The sequence below is a fragment of the Pteropus alecto genome, unplaced genomic scaffold, assembly GCF_000325575.1.
Source record: "Pteropus alecto unplaced genomic scaffold, ASM32557v1 scaffold61, whole genome shotgun sequence".
NCBI lineage: Eukaryota > Metazoa > Chordata > Mammalia > Chiroptera > Pteropodidae > Pteropus > Pteropus alecto.
The window spans coordinates 2,252,789-2,259,991 of NW_006434835.1; positions in this window are offsets into that span (position 1 = coordinate 2,252,789).

A 7,203-nucleotide genomic window follows, 5' to 3' on the forward strand; every position below is an offset into this window, starting at 1 on the left:
TTTCTTTAACGGACTGTTTTCAAACGGAGTCCCCCTGTCGTGTTTGGGACTCCCAGTGGTTATGGCATCCCACAGTGCTTCACGATGGCCGCCAGGAAAGCACCACCTGACGTGTTAGAGCAGTTTTCGGCATGACACTGTCAACGAGTCTGTCTTTTCCAAGGCCACGTGAAACTTACTTTCATAGCCACTCCAGGTTGGGGGGCAGAAAAGCTGAAAAACTCTTTTGTTTAGAAGTCTGAGTGGTTTGTGGGGGGGACCTCGGTAGAGTCTGCATGCCGGCGCACGCCCCGACGCTGCGAATCGGGGCGACGCTCCCCGCGGCAGTGCGCTGGAGGACGGAGTGTGACGATAGCACTAGGGGAGAAAAAAATGCATGGCAAAGTTTCGTCTTCTCGTAGACTATCTAGCATGCGGAGTTTAGTGTGTTAAACAGTGTATGACATTGCTGTATCAAAGTTGTAAAATTAAGCATTATTTATTGAAAACTATGTATTTTTTTGTAAAAACCTGATCACATAGAGCGTATCAGTGGCTTGTGCTTGTGCTTCGTTGGAACCAGCTCCTTGACCCACCCTCCTTGGTATGCAGTGTTATTGCTCAGGGTTGAAGATAGTGTACCCCGATGTCTCTTTGGCAAGAGTTTTTCGCAGAGGAATACATTTGTTCAAAAGACTCTAATAAAAGCGTGTGATCGATCTGCACTTGTGGTTTTTATGTGACTTCTTTTTTTTTTTTTTTCCGTTTTGCATCTGATAACTACCGTTCAATTCCTAAAGTGTTGTCCTGAAAGCTGATGTCATGGGCAGGTTTGAAAAGGACTGGGTGTCAGATGGGAGAGGGGCAGGTCTGAGAGCTGCTGACGATTGGAATGAGCATGGTAATAACGTCTGGAGATTTTTAACTGGCCGAGCAAGTGGATAAAAGCATAGAGCAAGTATCGAAAGGTAGACATGGTTTGTCCGAAACGTTCGAAGTAGAAAACGAAGAGAAAGTATCGGGGGCACTTGCTGCTTTGGGATCCGATGCCAGCAAACTCCATTTCTCTGCGTCTTTTTCTTGCTATAAACAATTAACAGTGTAAATGTATTCTGACATAGAAATCATTCTGTATTGAGATTCTTGATATGAGATGCTTTTATGGAAGCCTGTGGATCCTTGGAAGTTTCCGAATTTTTAAAAGTGTGTTTACATGGTGAGTGTTCGTTGTATATTAAATTTGCTTTTGTAGAAACACTTGTGTTGTATTGTAACAAATTTCCAAGTGCACAATTAACACAACCACTCAGGTTCTTAGTTATTTCAGTTTTCACTACTAACCCAAGGTCAAATTTCAGACCTATCTATGGCAACTGTTTAATCATTATCATAGTAATCTCAAGGTTTTGGCTTCATTGATGGGCATTTTGAGGATGTGTCTCACCTGAATAGGATTTTATTTTTACTTATAATTTGAAGGAAACAAAAGTAGAGCCCGTCTAAGTTTCACGTGGTAAAAGAGGTTCCTTGCAATGAACACTGCAGGGTACCGAATGCCTTTTCAAATCCTCATTGGGACTCTCGCTGCTATATCTGCTGTTATTCTGGTTCACTTTCCATCGATGTGGGTTTTTCTTTCTTTCAGTAGAAATCATTTTAAATTCAATAGTTCAATAAAATGTCACTAGCAGGATTTTTAAGAAAACATAAAATGTGAAAACTTTGACCGAGCTCTTCTCGCACTCAGTCTGGGAGTGAAAGGAACAGGTGGTAAGCCCCGTCCCCAGGGCCTGCTCGTCTATAAAGTGCTAGAAACTTGGATACCTGGGCAGAAAGTATTGGCCCAAATATGGAGGGTGATATTCTTGTTGGAAGATACATCGGTTCTACCCCAAAGTCAATACTTTTATGACGTACGTAGCTTGGTACATTTTAAATAATCGAATCCTGACTTTGACATTGCTTGAAGCACAAACGACTTCATTAAAAATAAGATTCCTTCTGATGTTTTGAGTAGTGGGAGTGGAGGAGGCCAGAGCAGAAGAGCTCACTGTCACTTCACATTTTGTCATCGGATAGGACTGAAGTGCAAAGCTGCAGATTTTGTTATCTACGCTCAAGCAAAATGACCTCCTCACAGCCCGAAGCACGGTAGTAAACTTTAAAAAAGCAAAGACAAGACTGACCCTTTAGATTTTCTACGAAATAATCACCAGTGTGGATTTAGCCTGAGTTTACATACCATTGGTGCCAACTGATTGCAGCCCTCCATGTCCCATTCTATAAGACTGTACATACTCCCATTTCCAGCTGGACTAAACGCCCACATTCTGCTCGGGGCCCCTAACTGGGGCCAACTAATGGGGAGCTCATGGATGGCGGGCTTGGCTGTAACCTGGAACTTGGTTTGAAATAATCAGAGTCCTCCTTCCAGACATGTGTGGAGAAACAAACAGATTGGCCTAGTCCTCTGCAGGATTTTAGGTGAGAGGTTAGGAGGGACTAGGCTGGAGTAGCCATTACAAGTTGAAATGAGGTGTCAAAAAACAAAAGAAAATATGTAGGATAAAAACGGAAGCAGAGAAATGAGGGAGAACCGTGTGGCCCTCCAAAAATAGAATCCCATTTGTCTGGGATAGGAGGACCCCAGTGGCTTTCCGGTGCCAGTTCAGTGGGGTTTATTACAGTAAATCAGTGCCTGCTAGCAGCCTATCCAATAGTTATTGGACCGTTTTGTTTTACTAACAGAAACTTATTTGGGTTCGAATGACAATATGAACAGTCAAATAATGACCTTCCCTTACAGAGAGAGGGACACATGACATGGTTCTGATCAAGGAGATGTTGGTGAACTTGTTCAGTGAGCCCTCCAGGAAAACACAACAGGGAAGCACAAGGATTGGGCATGTGCCTTGGTGCGTTTGCCTTTTCCTTCCATCTGGATATAGATGTGATGGTTGGAGCTCCAGGTGTGAACATGAAGCAGAGGAAAAGGAATTCCGCAACGCTTGACCAGCGGCCAATCACCACCAAGCATTGTCTGTTTGGGTAAGTCACAGTTACTCAGATTTTCTCCTAAGTGGGACTAGACCAAATTATCACCAACCCTTATTTTCCCTATATTGGGATTATTGGAGTGGACCGTGTTGCTTTTAACCCAATGAGTACAACTAAAAACAGTTTAAATAGCCAAAGAAGTAGGGTGATTTGTTAGATGCTGGAAAACAGATGGAGAGAGTTTAGGAAAGCTCACAAAAGTTGAAGAAAAGCTTAAAAGACAGTAAAGAGGAAGAAGTATCGAGGTTTTCATAGGTACAATAAGGACATTGGATGTACCCATTTACGTTTTAGGATTTAAAAAAAATATTTATATCAAAGATTCGTTTGAAAATTGCTTTATTTTTAGGGCTTTTCAACTTCAGGTTGACACAAGAGCTCTCGGTCATTTTTATATTTCACATCTGAAGCAGGTCATGACTTCTTTACTGGCGGATAGCTCTGCAGGTGCATCCCGTCATCCCAACCTTTCTTATTGCTGGATTAGATTAAGTCTCTTTTGACTCAGATGTGGCATTTCAAAAAGAAGAGATCTTCAAATGCAATTTATTCCTTTTTTTCCCCTAATACTTTGAATTTTGGCTTTCTAACTCAGAATGCCAAAAACAACAAACATAAAGGAGTGAAGAGTAAACATAAAGAAGCAGGCGCCAGGAAAAAGGAAGAGAAGACAGATTAACAAATAAACTACAAAAAGCAAACAAAAAGCTCAAAAACTATGGGATCATTTTGGGTAAGGATAAACAGCTCTACTCAAGTGATTCCTGAGTGCATCACTGTAGTCTATCACATTGCAAAAATCGGCGTTTCTAATAGTGACCTGAAGTCATCAAAAAAAAAAAAAAAAAGCTTAAATCATGTTCAGTATGATTTGGGTAAGAAGGTGGGGAGCTATGCGATCTTTTCTTAAATATTTCTACTCAACGTAATTTTAATTCCAACCAAAACATTCTAAATTATTTTACCCAAACCCTTTTCATTTGCTAGCGTTATAAAAGTATTTTTGGTCCAAGAGCTAGCAGGAGACAGTCATGTAAAGAGTCTGCTTTGAGGGGCACATAAGCCGAAGAAACAGGCGAGAAGAGGACATTGCAGTTGGATCACGTGGAGAGGCCCGGACAGAACAGCCACCGCCACAGGCCAGTCCGAGTCTGTAAGACCCAGAACGCGAGGTCCGTTATAAAACTCACTGGGAAAGGGCTTTGGGCCATGTCACAGAGGAGCTGAGGGGCGCGGCTGGCAGAGAGGGGCCTTTCCCGGTAAACGCGACCAGAAACAAATGGGAGAGACATAGGGGTGAAGCCCGCAGGATTAACGAGAGGGCCTGTCGCCTCAGCAAAGCCACCTGGATGCCACCGCCAGGGACCCTGAGAGCAGCTGACCAAGCGAGGGTGGCGTGGAGACGGAGGGCGCGCGAGGACGAGCACAAAACGAGAGAGAAAAAGAAATTTTGTGCTTGGATCGAGGGAAGGACAGGAGAGTCAGGGAAGAGACAGAGTCTGTAAATCTCTGCTTGGTTGAGGTGACATTACGGGGATGGACAAGTAGGGGACGGGCCCGTGAGCGAGGTCGCCAACACTCTTTTTGTGACATTCAGTATTTTAGTTGTTGGGAAAAGCATCCGGGGAGAAACGTCGTTGGAGTTAGGAGGTGGCCTGGGATGACCCGGTTAATTCCCGGGGTCCCTGCGCCCTCCCCGTGCCCCGGTTTTACGGCGAGTTCCATGCGATGGCCTCCCGCTTCAGAGTCCCGGGCGTCAGGGTCCAGGCGAGTCCCCAGGAGGCCAGGCCCGGCCCTCCGAACAGCCCGGTGCCCAGTGCCGGCTCCGCTGCTGCGCGTAACTTGCGCGTCGAAGAACGAGCGCATCCCCCGTGCTGCAGGCCCTTCGGTGCACTTCCGGTTCGTCCGGCGTGCTTCCGGTTCGTCGGATGTGCTTCCGGTTCGTCCGGCGTGCTTCCGGTCGGCCTGGGCGCCGTGCGGGAGTCAGTGTGAGTTGCGGCGGGGAATGAATGAGACCCCGGGCTCACCGAAGGGCCGGCGCCCCTTCTTCCTTTGGGCCCCGCGTCCCCAGAGGCCGGGCCGCGAGCCCGCTGGAACACAAGAGGCGACGGACCGGGACGTTCTGCGCCAGGCCTCCGGGGACGCCGGGCGGAGGGCGCCGATGGCCAGCCTCGGGGGTACAGAGCCCCGCGGGGAGTCACGGGTCTCGGCGCAGAAGCCTGGGAGGTTCCTGGCGAGAGACTGGCGTCGTGGCTTTGCTCTGGTCCCCTGAGATGCCGAATTAGAGCGCCGGCCCGGGGACGCTGCGCGCTCAGAGGGCGTGGGTCACGTGCGTGACCGACGGGACGTGGGACGGGGGACCAAAACTCAGCAGAGCAGGACTGTAAACGACCAGGCAGCACCTCACTGACTACAGTCGTCCTTAGCTGCTGCCGCTGGCAAGGCCGGGGCGGGCACGGTCGGTCACTCTGGGTCTCCACGTGGCTAGAACGGGCTACGAGCCAAAGGCAGTTCCCAGCCGTGCGTCCATCAAGGAAGGACATACGGCAGAGAGTAGAGTTAGAGAAGATTTTTGAAACACTGTGATTTTAGAAAAAATTCGGGCGTCTCCCAACTGTAGCATGCTAGTAATTATTCATTAGAACTTGGCTGTCAGCGCCTCATGAAGGACTGCGCACACGCGTTCAGAAGCGTCCCCATGCAGCCATGGACGTAGCCAGCATCCTCAGAATTGTGCAGGACCCTCCGAGGGATGGTGGGAAAAAATAGTAGTGCTTTGTTTGTAATCACCTTCTAGCTTACAAACGTTAAAAGATTCTCCTTTGTTAACATTGAATGATTGGATTAATACAGATGTATACATTTGAAAATCACGCCTATCAGGGTTGGCTGCTCAAAAACTTTAATGGCTGGAATAGCATGATGAGACAAGGTTAGAGCTCTCGGTTCTGGAACAGAGAAGAGGTGACGTTATACTGTAAGGAATAGCGGATGAAGAGACAGAGATGGCTTCTCAGTTTTCCCGAGTCCCCAGTTTAGCTGTGTGGTATTAGGTAACGTGCGTGGCCTCTCTGGTTCTGTTTTTCATGCATAAGTCGGTGGCTGAACGAGATCATATTTGAGGTTCCTTTGGGGGCTGACAAATAATACACACGACTATTTGCTCTGAGAGTGCCACTTTCGAGGCACAGGTATCAACTCACGCTTTGAGAAATGGCGGGTAATGTCCGTGGAGGAGCGAGGCGAGACGGGCAGCACTGTGAGGCCCGTGGACATGGGGAATGAATGACAAGCCCCTAACACGTTCACCTTCAGAACGTGTTAGACACCCAGCGGGCCAAACTAGACGGCCATCGGCCAGCATCGTGTTGTGTCGTTTGGGGCTGGTTTGTGGTTTTGAAGACCCTGGTCCCTCTGTTCCTAGAGAGAACTGCCCCGTTGCACCTTCTATTGGGGGAACGCAGAAGCAATTCTTTTCCTGGCCAGAATATCCTCAAACTCAACTCTAATGTAATTCTTTGAAAAAAAAAAATGCTTTATATTGCTCCTTTAGTTGACACATTTCTTTGAGAAAACATAAACATTATAGCATTAATACACAGATACCATAACATTTCATGAAGCACAAATCTGGTTTCCAAACAAACATGAAAACCACACAATTGAAAATACAGTCTTCTGGGCCCACTTCCCAAAATACTGATTGAGTGTGTTTGGAATGACACCTAGAATCGATATTTTCAGTCACTGTATCCAGCTGATTCTGAGGCCGTCGGGTCACAGTTTGGCTTCTGAAACCCATGACCCTAAATCAGGGCATCACACAAAACAAATGTTTTGCCAAAAATCATGTTTTGGGACCAAGGGGTGAACAGAGTATCCTTGTTCCACGCTCCTGCTTCCTCTGGTGAAGTTCGTTGTGTCGCATGTTGCGTATCGGGCGCACACAGATGCACCAGGGCCCTTACCTTCAAGGCTTTGCTGTCAGTCCAGCAAGGAGACATCTGCCATCTCCACCTGCGCACTGAGCAGTGGCTGAGGTGAACGCGGGGCCCGGACGGGGGCGGGGAAGCCGATGTGTGAGTCGTGGAGGCCACTAGGAGGAGGAGGGCAGTGCCCGTGCAGGGAGCTGAAACCATGAACGTTTGCTCTGCCCGGAGCCACGTG